We start from the raw sequence: 24361 nt of genomic DNA on the forward strand, positions 1-24361 counted from the left end.
TGTCTAAAAGTTTCTCCACTGTCGACGTTAGGCTGACTGACCTGTAGTTGCTGGGTTCATATCTCTCCCCTTTATTGAACAGGGGTGTAACATTTGCAACTCTCCACTATGCTGACATCACTCACACGTCCAAGGAGCATTGGAAGAATTTGGCTCGAGCTGCCTCGGAGTAGCTGCAGTTCCTGAGAAGCAGTAAATGTGTTGTATATGCAAATATTAATATCTGGTTCTGCAAAAATTCTGCTGACCAGCATCATTCATCAGGAGGGAAGAACATAATTCACCCATTTCAAACAAACTAGCGAAGTTAGTGTCAAAAGGATAACCAACTGTTAACGAATATTCACTTAAAGTAAGTTAAATCCCCTGATCCTGCTGTTGAACGGAATCAGCAGCATTGAATTCAATAAACTGGCCGAATATGGGGTGATATTGATCTTCGCCAGTATCGTGAAATGGGCTCATAACGAATCAGTGCCCATTTTACATCGTGCCTGATTTTCCCTCCTGTTGCAGAGTCAGTGTCAGGCTGAACTCCGCAGCAACAAGCAAAGTGTCTGTTTTCAAATTGCTGAGGATGGTCGGTGATTCTACACATTGCTCTGAATTTAGTGATAGATATCTGAAATAAAGCAGCACACACAGGCTCTGTACCCGGTGGGAAACCAACACCGCCTTGTTTTCCTCCTCCTGCTCCATCCAGGCAGTCCCCTCGCCCAAGTGCTGTAAGAGGACAATCTGCCCCAGTTCATTCTCACTGCAGGCCCTTCACTCCACTCATCAGTATATTCATTATTATTCTCTACACGAAGTCACTGAGCTGGTGGAGCAGGGAAACCGGGCGGGCAGTTCCAAACTCCTCCTAAATCTGGTGATGGAGAAAGGCTCTCGGGCCCGAAGGACAATGTGGGAATCCTTAGTGAAAATGCGCCATGGGGTACCAAAGCTGGACAAAATACTGAGAGAAATACAGGAACCTGGTACAGTGAATTCAATTTCACATCTAAAATTACATATTTTACTAAAGTAGTGCACAGATTTGCTTTCATGAAAACTAATTTATTTAAACAGGTTTCTTTCGATTTAATGACATGAAAGCCACAATGTTTATCCGAAGTTCCCAGTCAGCTGAAAGGTAAGTGATGGGGTGAAGATTTCAAACAGATTATTTCGGTTCTGATTATCAGAGGCTTTAACTTTGATCATTGGTTTCGAGATTTCTAGAATCTGGGGTGAAAAGTACAAGAGCTGGGCAAACAGAATTCAACTTCAATTTCACTCGTCATTGATTCTGAAATGTGTCCTTGAAATGTGTGGGATGAAGTTACCATTCACACCAGGTGTGGGATTATCTTTAAATATTCGTTGCAAACTGCCGGCGCGACATCGGCCGTCTCCATTTTCTCTGCTCCCCTCACTCACTCCAACCTACCTCCCTCTGAACATGCAGCATTCCGTTCTCTCAGATCCAACCCCGACATTGTCATTAAACCTGCTGATAAGGGTGGTGCTGTTGTTGTTTGCTGAACCGACCTCTACCGTGCGGAAGCTGAACGCCAACACCACCTCCTACCCCTGCCTGGACCATGACCCCACTACCAAACATCAAGCCATCGTTTCCAAGACTGTCACTGACATCATCTCCTCTGGAGATCTTCCCTCCATGGCCGCCAATCTCATTGTTTCCCAACCCCGCACAGCCTGCTTCTACCTCCTCCCCATTATCCACAAACAGGACTGCCCTGGTAGACCCATCGTTTCAGCCTGATCTTGCCCCACGGAACTTATTTCTTCCTATCTCAACTCTAGTTTTCTCCCCTTGTCCAGTCTCTTCCCACCTACATCCGCGACTCTTCCAACGCCCTCCACCACTTTACCAGTTTCCTGGCCCCAACAGTCTCCTTTTCACTGGGCGCCCAATCCTTCTACACCTCCATCCCCCACCAGGATGGCCTGAGGGCGCTCTGCTTCTTCCTTGGACAAAGGCCCAACCAGTCCCCGTCCACCACCACCCTCGTTCGCCTGGCTGAACTTGTTCTCACGTTGAACAACTTCTCCTTTGACTCCACTAACTTCTTCCAAATTAAAGGTGTTTCTTTGGGAACCCGCATTGGTCCTAGCTATGCCTGCCTTTTTGTGGGATATGTGGAACATTCTATGTTCCAGTCCTACTCAGGTCCCCTCCCTCACCTCTTTTTCCAGTACACTGATGACTGTATCAGTGCCGTTTCCTGCTCTCGCCCTGAAATAGAAAATTTAATTCACTTTGCTTCCAATTTCCACAGTTCCCTCACCTTCACATGGTCCATCTTCGACTCTTACCTTCCCTTCCTCGACTTCTCTACTGCATCTCTGGGGATAGGCTATTGACAAACATTCACTATAAGCCCACTGACTTCCACAGCTACCTGGACTGCACTTCCTGCCAACCCGCTTCCTGTAACGACTCTATTCCATTCTCCCAGTTTCTCCGTCTCCACCGCATCTGCTCTGATGATGCCACCTTCCATACTAGTGCTCCTGACATGACTTCCTTTTTCCTCAACCGAGGATTCCCCTCTACCGTGGTTGACATGGCCCTTGACCATGTCCGTTCCATCTCCCGCACTTCTGCCCTCACCCCTTCCCCTCCCTCCCAGAACCAAGATTGAGTTCCCCTTGTCCTCACCTTTCACCCCACCAGCTTCCACATTCAACAGATAATTTTCCACCACCTCCAGCGTGATCCCAGCACCAAACACATCTCCTCCTCACCTCCCCATTCAGCATTCCGAAGGGACTGTCCCTCCGTGATAACCCAGGTCCACTCCTCTCTCATCCCCAACATACTTTCAGCTTCCCACGGCACCTTCCCATGCAAGCGCAGGAGAGGCAACGCCTGACTTTTTACCTCCACCCTTCCCACTGTGCAGGGCCCCAAACACTCCTACCAGGTGAAACAGCGATTTACTTGTTGGACTTGAAATTTAGTATACTGTATTCGCTGCTCACGATGCGGTCTCCTCTACATTGTGGAGACCAAACACAGATTGGGTGACTGCTTTGCAGAACACCTCTGTTCAGCCCATACGGGTGACCCTGAGCTTCAGGATGCCTGTCATTTTAATTATCTGCTCCAGTCCCACTCTGACCTCTTTGTCCTCAGCCTCTTACGCTGTTGCTATGAAGCTCAACGTAAGCTCGAGGAACTGCACCTCATCTTTCGATTAGGCACTATACAGCCTTCTGGACTCAACATCGAGTTCAACAATTTCAGACCATAACCTCTGCCCCATCATTTTTTTCTCTCTTTAACATGACAATGGTTGATGATTCTGCCATTGCCATTTACACTTCATCTAGAGTCATCTTTTGTTTCTTGTAACAATACTATCTTTTTGCCTTGCACCATCATCCCTTTTGTCTGTTAATCTCTCCTGCCATCCATCCTATCACTGACCTTTCCTTTTGTTCTTTCCTCCGCTCCCCCCACTCCCTGCCTCTACACTTGTTTAAAAACCTGTTACATATCCAACTTTTTCCAGTTCTGACGAAGGGTCATCGACCTGAAACGTTAACTCTGTTTCTCTCTCTACAGATTCTGTCTGACCCGCTGAGTAGTTCCAGCATTTTCTGTTTTTATTTTAAATATGCAGATGTTGTTATTACTCCAGTGGTTTATCCAGCTGTTCTTGTGACTGGCCTTTGCTGCCAGTGCACGTCACTGACTGGGATAAAACATCAAACACCTAGTGGTCAGTCTGTCTAATACAGCGATTAATCAGCAGAGAAAATTAATTTATTGCGGCTTCCCTGGATGACTCAAATGGATGATGTAGCAGTGAGTGCAGTGTTTAGCCATAGGCCTAGATATTCAATTGCGCACTGCCGGTTATTCGGCCGCTTATCGAACTCCTGCAGCCAATATTGTGGGCAGGAAGCGCACTCGCATTTCCAGCCTGAATTGTGGATCAGGCATTGCTGTGCTGGCGGGAGTTCACGCCAGTATAATTTAAGAGTGAAAATATTATGTAAATGAGGGTCCAGTGCTTCCTGCTGGCCCCTGTCCCGCTTTGGGTGCGCCGCACCATCTCACACCACGTGCTGAATCCGCCCAGCAACACCTGGCACAAACCGGCAGGAAGGAGCCCTGACCAGCGCTATTGAAGGGGATCGTGGGGAACTTACAACTTAGTAACTGACTTGTCGTTTCAGGCAGCTGCTTAACTTCTGGGCGTTTCTTGCTGTGTTCTATCATTCTGGAAAGTTTGCATTGTCTAAAAAGAGCAAGATACTGCTGATCTTGCACTGATGTTGACTCACTGATAGATAGTTTGACTGTAGTCATGAATGGTGTCATAGGACTGCCTTTGGGACTGAAGGAGCGGGAGCAGTGGGGAACGGAGCAGCGGGGAACACAGCAGAGGACAAGAACAGCTGACACGAGGGATCAGGAGAGGCTTTCCGCAGAAGGCCATGCCCACAGCGAGTATTCAGGGGCCATTTGCCTGACATTAAAGGGAACCTGGATATGTACATGAGGGAAAAGGAATAGATAAATATGCTGATGGGGTGAGGTGGTGTGGTGGGATGAGGCTCAGTCAGAGCAGATACGCCGGCACAGACCTTTTCGACTGAAATACTTGTTTCTGTGATATAGATTCAATGGTAATTCTATGTAACGTCACTGAGGCGCCTTCACTTCACCAAGGGGGCTGTCATCGAGTTATGTCACCTGCTGCAGACACAAGTCCAGCACGGACAGCACTGCCTGCGGCCATCAAAGTCACCATTCTCCTTAACGTCAAAACCATGGGCTCCTTTCAGGCTGCAGCAGGTGACACCAGTGATCTATCAGAGTCAGCAGTCCACTGCTGTATCAGGGAGGTCACTGAGGCTCTCTACCAGGATGAACACCTATATGTTATTACATATGGAGAGAGCGAAATGGGATGAGAGAGCACTAGGCTGCGTCCACATGACAGGCTTTCCCAGGGTGCAAGGTACCATAGACAGCCGCTACCTTGCCTTGAGTGCTCCCCATCACCATCCTGACATGCTGATCAATCGTAAGGGAGTCCACTCCCTTAACATTCAGTTGGTTTGCGACCAAAGGCAGCACGTCATATGGATCTGTTCCCATTATCCTGGGAACAGTCATGACTCTTTCATCCTGCGCCAGTCCTCTGTGAAACCTTTATTCAAACCAGGCCTTCAAGTTTCCGGCTGGTGCTTGTCGACAAGGACTAGTCCCTCTAGTCGGGGCTCACTACTGTCAGGAACCCAAGCACAGCTGCAGATCCGGTCTACCATGAGAGCCATGCTGTCGTGAGAAACCACACAGACCAAACAATGGAGCACTACTACTTCCCTAAGCTAGTGTTCAGATTTGTGGTCGTCTGCTGCATTTTGCAAATCATTGCCATTGTGAGGAGCAACGAGAAGTACTCCAGAAACAAGTAGAGCCCGACGAGCGGAAGGAGGAGGAGAGGCATCGATCACAGTGCCCCGAGCTGAGTCAGCTCTCGGATCAGTTCATCGAAGAGCGCTTCATCTAAATCATCACTCCCATTCCCAATACACGAAATGTCCCACAACCCTTACCACCGTGCTTACTACCATCATCCTGTGGCCTTCCTTCAGTCCAGCCTAATGGGTCGGCCCTCACTCCACTACAAAAACCAACACCAACACCAAATTCAGAACAATAAACACTTTCATCAAACAATGCAAGTGCATCTCAATGTAATAGTTAACAGAAATAATTAATAATCAACCTTGTGCCAGCTCTTTGGCCGGAATTTTGATGGTGCTCAGAGTGCGGGTTTGGAGGCAGGTCCGCGGTCAAAGGCACAAAGATTGACAGCGGGTCGGTGTCCCGCTGTAAACCCGCCTCCTTGTCAGTTTCCGAGTGTCAGATCAGTCATCCCTGAACAGACCCGACACCAAGCAGCGGTCGGCCAATTTAAATACTTAAAAGCTTGTTAAAAGGTAGTTAAGCATCATTTTCCCATGTACTTACCATTTGACCAGGTTTTTGCCGAGGTTCCCGGAGAGTGGGTATCACGTCTGGTAAGTATGTCGTGTTCTCAATGACTCTCCACTGCTGAGTAGGTGACAGATGCCAAAGTGGTATAAGACCTACCATTTTACAGCTGTTCATTTCACAAAACTAGAAGCTGGAGCCTTCATGATTTGGAACCCACTTTTGCGCTTTATGCAGATAGGAAGTGTTTGGAGTAAACGCTCTATCCACTGTCACCTTCCTTGGAGCAACCTCTCTCACCATTAACAGATCACTTCCGTCATCTCAACTTCAGCTGCCATCTATTCCAGCAGCATCGGTACCTTTGGAAAAAATCTCACCTTGCTCCTCAGAATCCCAGCACGATCAGCCCCAACACCAGCAGCACCAATAACAACATCAACCTGCTCCGCAATAACTCGATGCTGCACAGGACACAGGGCTTTAGCACCCGAGCTCATTACTACCCGGGATGCCAGGGATGACCTCACCATGGCCAGATTTACTACACTTAACACTGTACACCATGGCTACCACACAATGCGCCAGGTTGGCACCACCCTACACCAGCACCATTAAACATCTCTACAATGCCCAAACCATTCCATTCACACTCCTCAGCATTGTGGGGGATACCATTATGTCCCACTTCACTGCAACTCACTAAGCCAATTCCAAATGTGCACACAATTCTGTCCAAGAAAGCAATGTGTTGAAATGAAAGATTTCAATGGTTCACAGCACATCAACACAAACTTCACCTGAATATTGGCTAAAGCACCCAAGTGGCTAACCTTCTGTGTTCTTATTTGGTATGCTTGCAGTAGGTTCAGGGTGAGTGTGAGGGGTGACTAGTGAGATGTAGATAGAGAGGGATGGGTGGAGGTGCAAGCTAAGTTGGTGTGAGTAAGGATTAGCAGGAGTAGGGTAGGGTAGGCAGATGGAAGAAACATAGAAGATAGGAGTAGGCCATTTGGTCCCTCGAGCCTGCTCCGCCATTCAATGCGATCATGGCTGATCATCCAAATTCAGTACCCGGTCCCTGCTTTCTCCCCATTCCCCTTGATCCTTTTAGCCTTAAGAAATATATCCAACTCCTTCTTGAATGTATTGGCCTCTACTGCCTTCTGTGGTAGAGAATTCTGCAGGTTCACCACTCTCTGGGTAAAGAAATTCCTCCTCATTTCTGTCCTAAATGGCCTACCCCATATCCTTAGACTGTGACCCCTGGTTCTGGACTCCCCGACTATCAGGAACGTCCTTCCTGCATCTGGTCTGTCCAGTCCTGTCAGAATTTTATAAGTTTCAATGAGATCCCCTCTCATTCTTCTAAACTCCAGCGAGTACAAGCCCAATCGTCCCAATCTCTCCTCATATGTCATTCCTGCCATCCCAGGTATCAGCCTGGTGAATCTTCGCTGAACTCCTTCCATGGCAAGAACATCCTTCCTCAGATAAGGTGACCAAAACTGCACACAATACTCAAGATGTGGTCTCACCAAGGCCCTGTACAACTGCATGTGGGGATGTGATGAGTGGCACAGCAGGATGAAGGTGAGTGTGTGTTGCAGTAACTTTTTGTGATATACTGAGATCATTGAAAGGTTTCTGCCACTGCAGCCTGGTCCTCCTGACGACATCCCTGCATATGCCCCACTGTGCAATGTGCAACCAGGCTGCATTGGTGTCCTGGGGAGGGGTCTTCCGTCCATTGGAAGAGAAGAGAACCTCCCTCTGTGCTGTGACGCCCTCCATAAGCATATGGAGGGAGTCATGAGAGAGCCTGGGTGCAGCTGTGCTCCTCTGTGCAGAGGTTGTCAGTGTTTGCAGCACCTAAATGCTGTAGAACACTGGCAGCACAAATGCCAAAATCAATATGGACATGGGCCCTTTACAGAATCTGGCTGATGACACGTCACCAAATGACGTCGTCAGACCTGCTTCCGTTTTCTTGGCCTGGAACCACGTAGGGCAGAGCTTAACAAGCCCTGTTAGCAGAAAATTCTTCTCAGACGGCGGGACTGAGCCAGGAACGGGGTCACCGTCCGGCACCAAGCTGGCTCGCACTCAGCCCGCCTCTGGAGGCGAAATCGTGGCCTTTGTGTCTGTATTGCTTGCTCATTTCCGTATTCTAGTGCTCCTATGAGGTATTTCCCCAGTGGCTACAGCTTATGAGCTGGAACGCGGCTGAATGACCATTATGGACACTTCAGATAGCTGTGATGGGTGACCTCGAGCAGCTCTGTGCCTAGAATGGCTGGCTGTAGACTATGGCATCTTGACGTGGGCCCAGGTGGCTGTGTGGCACTAACAGGAGCACTGCTGGACTGGTTGCTGGGGGAGAAGACATGCTGTCCCCCTGAGAGAGGACAGCAGTTGCCTCTCCCATGGAGCCAAGGCCATCCTCCTGGGACTGCGCCTCAGCACTCCTAGCAGCAATGTGAGATGTCATGGAAGATGCCAGCAGAAGCTCCATCATGGTGGGCGCCACTGGTGCGCTGATGTAGCTGATCACTCGGCCCATATTGCACAGAGTGGGCTCCATGCCTGTGCAAAGCCTTGACACAAGTTGGAGCTCACTGGCAGGTTGCCCAGTGCACCGAGCATTTCCTGATATATGTCCATCAGCTTTCTTCGGCAGGCGGGTCCCTCGATGTCAGTATCTTGTGTCCACTGCAGCAAAGCTAGAATGCGATCTTGCACTCCAGTGAGCACGTGCCCAATCCTCCATCCCGATCTCCTGCATGTGAATACCCCTTATCTAGCCTAGCCTCTAAAGTACATGTGGTGCCAGTATCTGAGCTGCTGCTTGCGGTGGTTAGCTCGAGTAATGTTACATCTCCAGGAAGACTGGCCTCCTGTTCTTCTACTGGCAGAAGGATGTCAACCTCTTCAGCAGCTGAACTGAAAGAGGCAGCCAATTGTTATATTTTAGATTAAAGTTGGAACAGAGAGAGAGAGAGGTTTCTGGTGAAAGCATCTGGAGTTTGTCGTGCACAGTGTCAGGGTGAAATAGAAGTAAGAAGCAAAAAATAGGAAAAGGTGAGAAAATCGGCAACGTTTCCTCCAGTAATGGCAGTCGCCACGGACATGGCTCTGTCCCTGCCGGTGATGGTCTGTACATATTCTCGGCGATGGGAGAGTGTGTGCAGACAGGCGCGGCTTCATCTCATGACAGTTTCCTGTCTCAAGTCCACTTGAACTTCTGCAAGAAAGAAGGGAATATCTTCGTAACATTCTTGTGAGGTGTTTGAAAATGCACACATGGTAGAAAAGCTGGTATGCAGCGTGTGAGATGTTAGATTTGGGGTGTGTGACTTTGAGAGGAAGGATATAGAGTGAAATGTGGTGCAGTGTTTGTAGGGGGCTGTAGGGAAGTAGGTAGGGGAGTATTACGAGTGTAGTGAGTAGTGAGGCTGGAGATGGGGTAGGTGTTATCAGAGAGTAAGCAAGCGGTGTTCTTACCTTGACAACTCCATTGGGATCATTACAGAACTGCAGCCCTGTCCTGGGAGCTAAGTCTCCAGCACTGTTAAAATTATTCAGGGAGGTTTATAAAATTATGACGGGCCTAGATGTTGTGGATATGAAGCACCTGTTTCGCTAGAAGAGAGGTCAATAATCAGGGGTCAGATATTTATAGCAATTGGTAGAAGGATTAGAGGGGAATTAAGTACTTTTTCACCCAGAGGGTGCTGGGGGTCTGGAACTCACTGCCTGAAAGGGTAGTAGAGGCAGAAACCCTCATTGCATTTAAAAGTTCTTGGATGTGCACTTGATGTGCCATGAACTGCAAGGCTACAGACCAAGAGCTTGAAAGTGGGATTAGGCCGGATAGCTCTTTATCGACCAGCACAGGCATGATGAGCTGAATGGCCTACTTCTGTGCCGTAAACTTCTATGATTCTCTGATTCCTTGACTTGCTCGGCCGCCTCTTCACACTGTGGATGGAGTTGATGACTGGGGGGTTTCTTGCCCACTAGGGGACAGAGTATGTCCCTCCCCCTGTCCACTGTCTCTACCAGGGCCTCTAGTGCATTAAGGGTACAATCTAAGAACATAAGAAATGGGAACAGGAGTAGGCCATTTGGCCCTTCGAGCCTGTTTCGCCATTCAGTAAGATCATGGCTGATTTCTACCTCATCTCCACTTTCCTGCACTATCCCCACATCCCTTGATTCCTTTAATCCAAAAGTCTATCGATGCCTATCATGAATATACTCAACGACTGACCCTCGACAGCCTTCCAGGGTAGAGAATTCTGAAGCTTCACTACCCTCTGAGTGAAGACATTTCTCCTCATCTCAGTCCTTTATAAGAACATAAGAAATAGGAGCAGGAGTAGGCTATTCGGCCCTTCGAGCATGCTCCGCCATTCAATGAGATCATGGCTGATCTTCTACCTCAACTCCATTCACCGGCCCTATCGCCATAGCCCTTGATGCCCTTATTAGTCAGAAATCTATCGACTTCTGTTTTTAATATACCCAATGACTGAGCCTCTACAGCCATCTGGGGTGAAGAATTCCAAAGATTCACCACCCTCTGTTGAAGAAATGTCTTCTCATCTCAGTTCTGAATGGCCTACCCTTTATACTGAGGCTGTGGCCCCTTATTCTAGACTCCACAGCCAAGGGAAACATTCTCCCAGCAGCCAGACTATCGAGCCCTGTAATAACTTTGTATGCTTCAATGAGATTCCCTCTCATTCTTCAGAATTCAAGAGAATACAGGCCTAGCTTACTCGATCTCTTCTCATACGAAATTCGCGCCATCCCAGGAATCAATCTCGTGAACCTTCGTTGCACTCCCAATATGGCAAATATATCCTTCCTTAGATAAGGAGAGCAAAATTGTACACAGTACTTCAGGTGTGGTCTCACCAAGGCCCTATATAATTGGAATAAGACTTCTTTACTCCTGTACTCAAATCCTCTTGTAATGAAGGCCAACATACCATTTGTCTTCCTAATGGCTTGCTGCACCTGCACATTCACTTTCAGTGACTCATGTACAAGGACACCTAGGTTCCTTTTAGCATCTGCATTCCCCAATCTTTCACCATTTAGGAAATATTCTGCCTCTCTCTTTTGTCTACCAAAGTTCACATTTATCCACCTTACATTCCATCTGCCATGTTCTCGCCCACTCATTGAGCCAGTCGAGAGGACGTTGAAGCCACTTCACATCCTCTTCAAAACTAACACTTCCACCTAGCTTTTTGTCATCAGCAAATTTGGAAATGTTACATTTAATCCCTCATTGATAGATACAGATTGTGAATAGCTGGGGCCCAAGCACTGATCCTTGTGGTACCCCACTAATCACAGCCTGCCATCCTGAAAAAGACACGTTTATCCCTACTTTTTGTTTTCTGTCTGTTATCCAATTCTCAATACATGCAAGTATATTACCCCCAATTCCATGTGCCCTAATTTTGTTCACCAACCTCTTGTTTGGGACTATAAGATAACGAAGGCTTTCTGAAAATCCAAATACACCACATCTACCAGTTCCCCTTTGTTTACTCCATTAGTTACATCCTCACAGAACTCCAATAGGTCTGACAAACAGGATTTCCCTTTCATAAATCCCTGTTGAATGTGCCCAATCTTACTATTAGTTTCTAATTGCCCAGTTATTGCATCCTTTATAATAGATTCCAGCATTTTCCCAACTACTGATGTGAGGCTAACAGATCTGTAGTACCCCATTTTCTCTCTCCCTCCTTTCTTAAATAGCACGGTTACATTTGCTTTCCTGCAATCAGCAGGAGCCGTTCCAGAAACTTTCAAATTTTGAAAGATGACAACCAATGCGTCCACTACGCCAAAGGCCACCTCTTTCAAAACCCTAGGATGTAGGTCATTCGGTCCTTCGGATTTATCGACTTTTAGTCCCATTAATTTTGCTAGTGCTGTTTTTTTACTACTAATAATTTCTTTAAGTTCCTCATTCTTGTCACACCCTTGGTTTTTTCATATTTCTGGGAGGTTTTTAGTGTCTTCCTCCGTGAAGAGAAAAACAAAGTATTTATTTAATTTCTGTGCCATTTCCTCATTCCCCATTATAAATTCCCCCGTCTGTGACTGTAAAGGACCTACATTTACCTTCACCAGGCTTTTCCTTTTCACATACCTATAGAAGCTTTAACAATCCGTTTTTATATTTTTGGTTAGTTTGTGCTCATATTCCATTTTCCCTTTCTTTATCAATTTCTTGGTCCCCCTTTGCTGATTTCTAAAAGGATCCCAATCCTCTGGCTAACCGCTTTTTCTGGCAACTTTATACGCTTCCTCCTTTGACTTAATACCAGCTTTAAATTCTTTTGTTAGCCATTGTTGGATCACTTTTTTCCTTTTTGGGTTTTTATGAACTAGAGGAATATATGTTTATTGCAAATGGCCGACCCCTTATTCTGAGACTGTGCCCCCTGGTTCTAGACTCCCCAGCTAGGGGAAAAATCCTCCCGGGATCTACCCTGTCAAGCCCTGTAAGAATTTTGTATGTTTCAATGAGATCATCTCTCATTCTTCTAAACACTAGAGAATATAGGCCTAGTCTACCTAATCTCTCCTCATAGGAAAATCCTCCCATCCCAGGAGCAGTCTGGTGAACCTTCGGTGCACTCCCTCTATGGCAAGTATATCCTTCGTTAGGTGAGGAGACCAAAAGTGTACACAATACTCCCGGTGTGGTCTCACCAGGGCCCTGTATAATTGCAGCAAGACGTCTTTACTCTTATACTCAAAACCTCTTGGTAATAAAGGCGAACATATAATTTGCTTTCCTAATTGCTTGCTACTTTCTGTAGCTCTCGCAGCCATTTGACCAATTCACAATTGTCTCCCTATTGTCTGTATGCAGACAGCACGTTTACAAGGTGTTGGTTACCTTTTAAGTCGCGTCACGGGTGCCCGATATCTAGCACCCACTCCTGGACAAAGGAAAGCACAGGAGCATAGCCAGTGAATAGTACGGGTAAGGCTAACTGCACCACTGGCTCAATACAATCAGAACAAATAATACCTGCTGCCTGAGTCAATGCTAAGAGGCATGTGCAGTGCGCGCTCCGTCACTGCATGCCCATTTCCAGGCCCGATCAAATTATTGGACATGCAGTCTGTATGTGCAACACCACTCAAACACTGTTAGTATTTTCTGAAACAAAATTACAGCAGGAAAATTCTGAGAAGCAGAATAAATCCACTTGACCCAAACATGTCTGTCTCTGTATTCTTCTTCTTACTTCTTAGGCAGTCCTTCAGAATGGAGGATGACATACTTCCACGTTAAAAATCAGTTCTCGGGTGACTGATCCGAGTCCAATGCAAAACCTACAGTCTCTGTCACAGGTGGGGCAGACGGTGATTGAAGGGGCAAGTGGGTGAGGTGCTTGGATTGACGTGCGCTGCTTGCGCTTGGCTTTCACTTGCTCCCAGCGAAGAGACCCGAGGTGTTCGGCGCCTTCCCGGATGCTTCTCCTCCACTTTGTGCTGTCTTGGGCCAGGGATTCTCGGGTGTCAGTGAGGATGTTGCACATTTTCAAGGAGGCTTTGAGGGTGTCCTTGAAGTGTTTCCTCAGCCCACCTGGGTCTCTTTTGCCATGTCGGAGCTCCGACTAGAGCGCTTGTTTTGGGAGTCTCGTTACGGGCATGCGGTCGATGTGGCCTGTCCACCGGAGATGATCGAGCGTGATCAAAGCTTTGATGCTGGGGATGTTGGCCTGAGCGAGAACACTGACTTTGGAGTGACTATCCTGCCAATGGATTTGCAGGATCTTGCGAAGGCTGTGTTGGTGGTACCTGTCCCGTGCTTTGAGATGCCTGTTTTAAATGGTCCTTGTCTCTGAGGCATACAGCAGGGCGGGTATCACTGCTGCTCTGTAGACCATGAGCTTAGTGCCGTGTTTGAGGTCCTGGTCTTCAAACACTCTCTTCCTCAGGTGACCGAAGGCTGCACTGGCACACTGAAGGTGGTGTTGGACTCTAACATTGAAGATCTCACCTGCCCATCCGTTCAGTGTCTGCACAAACTCATCTAATTTTCTCTCGGTCCCATTTACATTGCCCCAAATGCCCTTCCCTGGTAATTTGATCCCCTATTCTATTAACCTTTCAGTGAAATAATTGAAACTCTATTCCATCTTGATCCTTACCTCCTAATTGTACCTTTCTGTTCGTACCTGATTCTCTTCTCAGGGAGCCTGTTCCTGCAGCAATGTTGTTAATTCCATTAAAAATCAGACAACTTCAATTACGAGACCCTGATGTCGCTTCAGTAAAAGAAACTAATTCCATTTCCTTGACCTTTCCTCATCTAAGATTCCTGATGCACTTAGTCATCTTTCTTAATTCCATTCCATTCCTAGTCTATTAAATAAAAAAATAGCAGGGCAGCTAGGTCCTGTGGAGTGCTCATCCTGTGCCATGTGGGATGTCCTGGACACTTCACGTAGCCTGGACGACCACATGTGCAAGAAGGGTCACCAGCTATGGCAGCTCGGGATCTGTGTTTCAGAGCTTGAGCAGCAGCTGGAGTCACTGCGGTGCATCCACGAAGCTCAGAGTTACGTGGATAGCAAATTTCTGGAGGTTGTCACCCCACAGCTTAAGAGTGTGCTGGCAGAGAGAGAATGGGTGACCGTCAGACAGAAGAGGAGAACCAAGCAGGTAGTGCAGGAGTTGCCAGAGTGCATCTCCCTCTCCAACCAGTATTCTGTTCTGCCTACTGGTGAGTGCGATGGTTCCTCTGCGGAGAGCAGCCAGAGTCAGGTCCAAGGCACCACAGGTGGTTCAGCTGCTCGGGGTGGGAGGGAGGAAAAAGAGCGGCAGAGCAATAGTCGTAGGGGATTTGATAGTTAGGGGAGCAGCCAGGCGTTTCTGCGGCTGTAGAAGTGACTCCAGGATGGTATGTTGCGTCCCTGGTGCTGGGATCAAGGTTGACATTGAGCGGCTGCAGGACACTCTGAGTGGGGAAGGTGAAAAGCCAGAAGTCGTTGTCCATATTGGAACCAACTACATAGGCAGAAAGAGGGATGAGGTCCTGCAGGCATAGTTTAGGGAACTAGGAGAGAGATTAAATGCAGGACTCAAAGGTAGTAATCTCCGGATTACTCCCGGTGTCAGAGGCTAGTGAGCACAGGAATAGGAGGGTAGAACAGATGAATGCGTGGCTGGAAAGATGGTGCAGGAGGGAGGGCTTTAGATTCTTGAGGCATTGGGACCGTTTCTGGGGAAGATGGGACCTGTACAAGCTGGGCGGATTATATAGGAGTAGAAAAGAGGAATAATGTGCATGAAAGAGTGAGTGTGTTGCATAGTACTAGTGAAGAAAGTAGTACTGGAGGCAGCAGTAAAACCTTATGAGATAGGAGCAGACCAAGAAACACTAGGAAAAATTCAAAAATGGGTTTAGAATGAATGAACATAACCGCACAAAGTGTGATGAATAAGGTTGTTGAGCTATAATCACAATTAGCCATCCGGCAATATGATGTTCTGTCAATAACAGAAACGTGTCATAAAAATGGTGAGGACTGGGCACATAAAACATAGGGAAGGAAGAAAATGTGGCAGTGCTGATTAAGGAAGACATTGTAGTGTTGGAAAGGGAGGATGTTCTTGAGGGGACAAGGACAGAATCCATATGTTTAGAGTTGAGGAGCAAAAAGGGTATGATCACGCTATTGGGTGTTTTATATAGGCCTCCAAATAGTGAGAGAGAGGTAGAGGAGATTATCTGCAGAAAATCGCAGAGATATGCAAGAGCTATAGAGTGGTGATATTGGGGGACTTTAATTACCCAAATATCGACTGGGATAATGCTAGGGTAAAGGGAAAGGAATGGAAGGAATTTCTGAAATATTTTCATTAGAAATTCCTTGACCAATATGTTTTTGGCCCAACTAAGGAGGAGGCATTGCTGGATCTGTTGCTGGGGAATGAGGTGGGCCAGGTCGACCAAGTGTCTGTGGAAGTACACTTGGGTATGAGTGATCATCGTATCATATGTTTTAGATTAGCAATGGAGAGGAGCAAGGAACAATCTGGAGTGGAACTTATAAACTGCAATAGGGCTACCTTCAATGGGATGTGAAAGAATCTAGCTAGAGTAAAATGGAATCAAAGACTGACAGAAAAACCTGTAACAGAACAATGGGTGATGTTTAAGGAGGAGATGTTCCAAGTACAGGCTAGGTACATTCCAAGAAGAGGGAAGCGTAAAGGAACCAAAGCAAGGGCTTCTTGGATGGCGAGGGAGGTAGAGAAGATGATAAAACCAAAAAAGAGGTTGTATGGTGCATGTCAGGTGAATTCTTCAAGGGAGAACGAGACCAAATGCAATAACTTGAGAGGGGAGGTGAAGATGAAAATAAGATTGGTAAAGGGAAAATATGAAAGTAGATTGGCGGATAACATAAAGCGGAACCCAAAAATCCTCCACTGTCATGTAAGCAATAAGTGTGTAGTAAGAGGCGGGGTAGGGCCTATTAGTGACTAAGAAGGTGTTATATGCGCAGAGGCGCAGGGCAAGTCTAGAATACTCAATGAGTACTGTGTATCCGTGTTTACTAAGGAGGTGAATGCTGACAAAATATCCGTAGCAGTGGAAATGTTAGAAGCAATGGAAGGAGTGAAAATTGATACACGGTGTACTAGAAAGGCTGTTTGCTTAGGGTGGATAAGTCACCTTGTCCAGATGGCTTGCATCCCAGATTGCCAAGGGAATTGGGGGAGGAGACAGCGGAAGTGCTTGCCATAATTTTCCAATCCTTCCTAGATGCGGGGGATGTGCCTGAGGATTGGAAAGTGCCAAATGTGATACCATTGTTCAAGAAAGGTGTAAGGACAATCCTAGTAACTACAGCTGGTCAGTTTAACATCAGCGGTGGGTAAAGTTTTAGAAACAATAATCAAGGAAAAAACTGACGGGACTTGGAGAGGTTTAAGCTAATTAAGGAGAGCCAACACGGATTTGTAAAAGGCAGGTCATGTTTCACTAATCTAATTGAAATATTTGATGAAGTAACATGGAGGATTGGTGAAAGGCATGCAATGGATGTTGTCTACATGGATGTTAGGAAGGTGTTTGACAAAGTACCACATAGAAGGCTGGTTAACAAAATTGAGGCTCATGGAATAGGTGGGTCAGTGGCAGCCTGGATAAGGAATTGGCTTCAGGGCAGAAAACAGTGAGTTGTGGTAACTGGCTGTTTTTCAGACTGGAGGATGTTAGCCAGTGGTGTTCCCAAAGAATCAGTGTTGGGGCCACTGATATATATGAGCTGGATATTGGAATAAAAAGTAGCATTTCTGAATTTGCCGATGGCACCAAACGTGGAGATGTGGGAAATAGTGAGGATTATACCAATTGACGGCAACAGGATATAGAAAGTCTAGCAGACTGGGCAGACAAGTGGCAGATAGAGTTTAAAACAGAGAAGTGTAAGATGATGCATTTTAGCAGAAGGAAAGGGAGAGGCAATATACACATGATGGCACAGTTTTAGAGTGTGCAGGGACAGAGTGCCCTGGGACTTAATGTACATAGGTCCATTAAGGTGGCAGGGCATATTGGTTAGCAAAGCATATGGGATCTCGGGCTTCATAAATAGATGTATTGATTACAAAAGTAGAGAAGTTATTCTGAACATTTATAAAGTGCTGGTTAGGCCACAGCTGGAGTATTGCGTCCCGTTCTGGTCATCACACTTTAGGAAGGATGTGAAGGCCCTTGAGAGGGTGCAGAGGAGATTTACCAGAATGGTTCCGGGGATGGGGGAATCTTAGCTTCAAGTACAGCTTGGAGAAGCTGGATTGGTTTTCAGTAGAGCAAATAAGGTTGAGGGGTGATTTGATAGAGGTGTACAAGATTATGATGGGTTTGGATAGGCTAGACGGGGAAAGGCTGTTCCCACGAGTTGATGTTACAAGGACGAGGGTCACAGATTTAAGTTTTTGTGCAAGAGATACAGAGGGGATGTGAGGAAAAACGTTTTTATGCAGCGAGTGGTGAGGAACTTGAACTCGCTGCCAATGCAAGTGGTAGAAGCGGAGCCACTCAATGTTTTCAAAGGGGACTGGATAGGAACTTGGGGGAAATAAACTTGCAGGGCTACGGTGGTAGAGCGGGGGAATGGGGCTGACTCAATTGCTCTGCAGGAAGCTGGCACGGACTCCATGTGCCAAATGGCCTCCTACTGTGCCCTTATGAATCTATGACTATGATTCATTCAATCGTAGAAAGAGAATCGAATCTCCTGCACTTTCTCCTCTACCTGCTCCCACACTGTTACCTCTGGTATCCCCAAGGATATATCCTTGACCCCTCCTATTTATGATCTACATTCTGCCCTTGGCGACACCATCCGAAAACACAATATCAGATTCCACTGAAGAGACTCAGCTCTACCGCACCACCATCTCTCTCAGGCCCTGCACTGTCTCTGATGCATCAAGCAGCTTGTCCGAAATCCAGTATTAGCTGAGCAAACACTTCCTCCTATTAAATATTGGACAGACCAAAGCCACAAACTCCATTCCCTGGCCACAGACTCCATCCCTCTCCCTGGCAACTGCGTGAGGCTGAACCAGAATGTTTGCAACCAATGCATCCTATTAGACCCTGAGCTGGCCTTTCGCTCCCATACACTCTCCATCAACAAGACCACCTACTTCCACCTCTGTAACATTCGCTGTCTGTGCCCCTGCCTCAGCCCATCTCATGCTGAAATCCTCATCTATGCCTTTGTTATCTCCAGTCTCAATTATTCCAACAGGCTAAGGTTTGTCAACCACCAACGTTCCATCCTCTGTAAATTTGAGCTTATCCCGAACTCTGCTGCACCTATCGAAACTCGCACCAAGACCCGGTCACCCATCACCGCTGACCTACTTTGGCTCCCGGTCTGGCAAAGTCTTGATTTTGAAATTATCGTCCTTATCTCCCATTCCTCCATGACCTCAGCCATCCCTAACTCTGCAGGTCCACAACCCTCCGAGATCTCTGCACTCCTCAATTTTGAACTTTGTGCATCCTGATTTTCACCTCTCCACTATTGGCGGCTGTGTTCTCAGCAGCCTCGACCCTGAACTCTGGAATTCCCTCTAACCCTATCCGCCTCTACTTATCGCCTGTTCACTCTTAAAATGCTACCTCTTTGACCAGGCTTTTGGTCCCCCGTTTTAACATCTCTTTATTTGGCTCGGTGTTTCATTTTATCGGATTACGCTCCTGCTGAGTCTCTCGGGACGTTATTACTAAGTTAAAGGGGCTATGTCAATTCAAGTTGTTGTTGTTGTTATCCCCTTTTTACCTTCACAATAACATTAACATCTCCCTGTGACATTTTAACCGGAAATGTATAGAATTTCCCAAGAGCTCACCTAAGAGCTGATCAAATAATTGGGGAACATCAGTACATTGTGAGCCTGTCCCTCTCTCAGTGCTGCCCAATCAGTACATTGTGAGCCTGTCCCCCTCTCAGTGCTGCCCAATCAGTACATTGTGAGCCTGTCCCTCTCTCAGTGCTGCCCAATCAGTACATTGTGAGCCTGTCCCTCTCTCAGTGCTGGTCAATCAGTACATTGTGAGCCTGTCCCTCTCTCAGTGCTGCCCAATCAGTACATTGTGAGCCTGTCCCTCTCTCAGTGCTGGTCAATCAGGACATTGTGAGCCTGTCCCTCTCTCAGTGCTGCCCAATCAGTACATTCTGAGCCTGTCCCTCTCTCAGTGCTGCCCAATCAGTAGATTGTGAGCCTGTCCCTCTCTCAGTGCTGCCCAATCAGTACATTCTGAGCCTGTCCCTCTCTCAGAGCTGCCTAATCAGTACATTGTGAGCCTGTCCCTCTCTCAGTGCTGCCCAATCAGTAGATTGTGAGCCTGTCCCTCTCTCAGTGCTACCCAATCAGTACATTGTGAGCCTGTCCCTCTCTCAGTGCTGCCCAATCAGTGCATTGTGAGTCTGTCCCTCTCTCAGTGCTGCCCAATCAGTACATTGTGAGCCTGTCCCTCTCTCAGTGTTGACCAATCAGTACATTGTGATCGTGCCCCTCTCTCAGAGCTGCCCAATCAGTAGATTGTGAGTCTGTCCCTCTCTCAGTGCTGTCCAATCAGTACATTGTGAGTCTGTCCCTCTCTCAGTGCTGCCCAATCAGTACATTGTGAGTCTGTCCCTCTCTCAGTGCTGCCCAATCAGTACATTGTGAGCCTTTCCCCCTCTCAGTGCTGCCCAATCAGTACATTGTGAGCCTGTCCCTCTCTCAGTGCTGCCCAATTCCGGATTTGCTATTTGTACAAAAGCTCCGCTCTGCTGGGTGTGGGGTTCAATCATTGTTCCATTATAACCACTGCAGCCATATAACCAGAATCACCTGTGGATTTGTAATGAGATGTCTGCAGTACATTGTGCGACAGATAGTATTCACCATCAGAGGGAACATTTCACCTTCACCCAGCTCACCATGTTAATAAATATTAGTGTCCCATGTAGATTTGAAACTGCTCTCAGAAATTTCCTGTCAACCAAGATTCACATGAACTGTTATGGTTTTCTAACTGTCAACGATTAAGATTTCGAAATAGTTCGTGTTACATTTTACTGAAAAGCAGAGCAGTATATTGGAGCTTTCTTTGACAATAAAACTAACATTGAAACCACTTTCTGTCTGTTCTAATTGAAGATCTTCAACAGAAACACAAGGAAACACTCCGGGTTCAAACTGAAACACTGAGAGTGAACACTATCCTAATAAAGGAGAAGGTTAAGATTTTCCAGCTGGTTGATCGATACGCTGAGCTAACGGTCATTTCGACTGTTCGAGATCGGACACTTGTAGAACAGGAACTGATGGCAAGAGGCCAAGACCATGAAGAGTGGAGAGAGAAACATCTCCGGAGAGAGCTGGAAAAAATCCGAACTGATCAATTGTTCCAGAGCAGTTTTTCCCAGAGAAAATCCAAATCTGGGAGTTCAGCAGCAGTGAGCGGAGTCCCGGGGATTGGAAAAACAACAATGGTTCAAAAGATTGTTCATGACTGGGCCACTGGGAAAATATACCCACACTTTCAATTTGTTTTCAGCTTCAAATTCCGCGATTTGAACGCTATTAACTGTAGAATAAACCTGAGGAATCTGATACTGGATCTGTATCCTTAGTTTGGGAATATTCTGGGAGACCTCTGGAAGAACCCAGAGAGATTGCTGTTTATATTCGATGGTTTGGATGAATTCAAGGATAGGATTGATTTTGCTGACAATCGGAAAAATACAGAACCTCAGCGCAGGTGCACAGATCCCGAAGACTGGTGTGAAGTGTCTGACATTGTGTACAGTTTAATACAGCACAAGCTGCTCCCAGGATGTTCAGTGCTAGTGACCAGCCGCCCCACTGCATTATATTTATTGGAAAAAGCTGAGATCAGTATCTGGGCTGAAATCCTGGGATTTGTTGTTGAAGAACGGAAGGAATATTTCAACAAGTTTTTTGAAGATCAGAAGGTGGCAGCAGCTGTTTTCAAAATGTGGAAGAGAACGAGATCCTGTACACCATGTGCTACAACCCTTCCTACTGCTGGATCCTCGGGCTCTCACTGGGTCCCCTTTTTACACAAAGAGACCGGAAACAGCAGCAAGTTCCCAAGACCATCACGCAACTATATTCCTACTATATTTACAAAATTCTGAAAAACCATGGCCGAGAGATTGAAAGCCCCCGTGATGTGGCACTGAAGCTTGGTGAGATGGCCTTCACAGGAGTCTCTGAGAAGAAGATTGTGTTTAGAAATGGAGATTTGATCAAGTACAATCTGCAACCTTCCCAGTTCCTGTCTGGGTTCATGATGGAACTTTTGGAGAGAGATGATTCTGCCCAGAACTTGGTGTACACATTCCCACACCACACCATCCAAGAGTTCATAGCCGTTCTCGCACAATTCCTGAATTCAGATCCCGGGGACATCCTGAAAATCCTCAGAGAAGCCCACAATAAGGAAGATGGACGATTTGAGATATTTCTCCGTTTTGTTACTGGTCCCTCCTCCCCACAGGCAGCTCGGCCCCTGGAGGAGTTTCTGGGTCCATTTCTTCATCAAACCACCTGTCGAGTGATTGACTGACTGGGAGAAGGATAAGTTTGAAGGACAGATTGGGGACACAAAGAGTAAAACTGATATAATGGACGTTCTGAACACATTGCACTAACGGTTTGAGACGCACAATAAAGCACTGGCTCGGAAAAGAGTGGGATCTGAGAAAACACTTACATTTAGTTGGTTGACATTGACCCCGATTGACTGCAGTCCTGTCTCATGTCATTGGACTCTGTGATACAATAAAACACCTCGACCTATGGAACAGCAACATTCAGTGTGAAGGACTCCAGCGGCTGGGACCTGTACTGCACAAATGCCAGGTGTTGAGGTAGCTGTTCATTTGTCTCTCGCTGTTGGTCGCATTGTAGAACAGTCACAGATTGCGTTGTTGCTTTGTAATATAGGGAAATAAACAGTTCAGTTAAACGAGAGAGAAGCAGATTCAACACAAATATGATGAATAAGAGGATCGGTTAGTAATTCCCTAAGGACTGGAGAATCCAAAATTGATCCTTGTGAACAAGTAGGGATTGTATAAGATTTATTGTATCAGCAAATACAGGTCACTAAGAGTCTGATAATTTAATTGCAATAAATCATAATTATTGCTATTTTCTAACTGCCATTGAAGAGGCTCCATCTCACTGTTACTCACACAGACAGACACTAACTGCAGCCGTCCGTGTGTCGAAGCATCCCACTCTCTTCCGAGGTGTGTAGGAGAAGGAAGCAGAAACAACAAACATTCAGTAATACAGAGCGAAACACAGCCTTCGGGTAGCGATTCGCCAGTGGGCGAGCTGAGCTTTCCCCGGAGGGTGTCGGTACGTTATCTTAACTCCTCAAAGACACAGCTCTTCACACTCTCCAATGCATCCACCATCTCTTCCCCCGGCTGGCAATACTCGCGCCTCTGAGTCAGAGGGTCGTGGATTCAGGCCCCATGCTCATAATCCGGGCTGACACTTCAGTGACATTTGAGAGCTAAAATCTGCCGGTAAAAGGTTCCAATCTAACGTGTTGTGGGGTATTAGCCCCAGAGTACAGACACACACTGGCCAGTGGTGGGGCCTCGCACACAGCGGGCGGCTCCTGGGTAAACCGGGGGCAGTGAATCTGGAAATTCCCCATAATCCACCCCCTGTGTGTGAGGCCCCACTCGGGGAGGTAACTCCGAAAATTCCCCAAAAACTGTTGGGCCAGTTATACCTGCAATAAATGGGGAATGAAGTGAGACACCCCTCCCCTATAAACTAGGAGTAAAGGGATATTTAAAATTTATAACAGGACAGAATAAACTCTCCTTGTTACATAAAATCCTGGGGGATGGATTTTGCAGCAGCAGTTAGCGTTTCACAGTATAACTCACCCCGAGTTATTATACAGATTAGTATAATGCACAGAGTATAAAGTACAGGAAATCACAACTTTATCATGTAATTCTGGGAATTTCGCCCGATTCCCATAAAATCTGGGATTTAAGGAGCAGTAGAAATGACACAAGTTTCCCCAAACATTATGGGGCTGGTCACTGAGCTCCAGGAGGGTAATTCCAATAATCAAAATCACTAAGGAAGTGGTACTCGGTAAAATAATGGGACTCAAGGCAAATAAATCACATCCTAGGGTCTTGAGGGAAGTGGCGGTAGGGATTGTGGATGCATTGTTAATAATTTTCCAAAACTCCCTGGAATCAGCAAAGGTCCTGGCAGACTGGGAAACTGCTAATATAATGCCCTTATTTAAAAAGGGCAGTAGACAGAAGGCTGGAAACTATAGACCGGTTAGCCTAACATCTGTGGTAGGTAAAATTTTGGAGTCCATTATTAAGGAGACAGTAACAGGACATTTGGATAATCATAATTTAATAGGACAAAGTCAGCATGGTTTTATGAAGGAGAAGTCATGTTTGACAAATTTGCTGGAGTTCTTTGAGGAAGTAACATATAGGGTGGATAAAGGGGAACCAGTGGACGTAGTGTATTTAGACTTCCAAAAGGCTTTTGACAAGGTGCCACACAAAAGATTATTGCTTAAGATAAAAAATCACGGGATTGGGGGTAATATTCTGGCATGGATAGAGGATTGGCTATCTAACAGAAAGCAGAGAGTTGGGATAAATGGTTCATTCTCGGACTGGCAATCAGTAACTAGTGGTGTTCCACAGGGGTCAGTGCTGGGTCCCCAACTCTTTACAATCTATATTAACGATTTGGAGGAGGGGACCGAGTGTAACATAGCAAAGTTTGCAGATGATACTA

At 46.6% G+C, this 24361-nt stretch overlaps 2 pseudogenes across 1 annotated transcript in view; both read left to right on the forward strand.

Moving 5' to 3' along the window:
* The window catches only part of LOC147092727 (NACHT, LRR and PYD domains-containing protein 3-like), a 1209123-nt pseudogene that overhangs the window by 1161866 nt on the left and 22896 nt on the right, over positions 1 to 24361 (forward strand). The window lies entirely within an intron of this gene.
* LOC147092744 (NACHT, LRR and PYD domains-containing protein 3-like) lies at positions 905 to 22172 on the forward strand (annotated as a pseudogene).

Source organism: Somniosus microcephalus, unplaced genomic scaffold, assembly GCF_052327205.1.
Source record: "Somniosus microcephalus isolate GS21.2 unplaced genomic scaffold, FLI_Smic_1.0 unresolved_chr2, whole genome shotgun sequence".
NCBI classification, from domain to species: domain Eukaryota; kingdom Metazoa; phylum Chordata; class Chondrichthyes; order Squaliformes; family Somniosidae; genus Somniosus; species Somniosus microcephalus.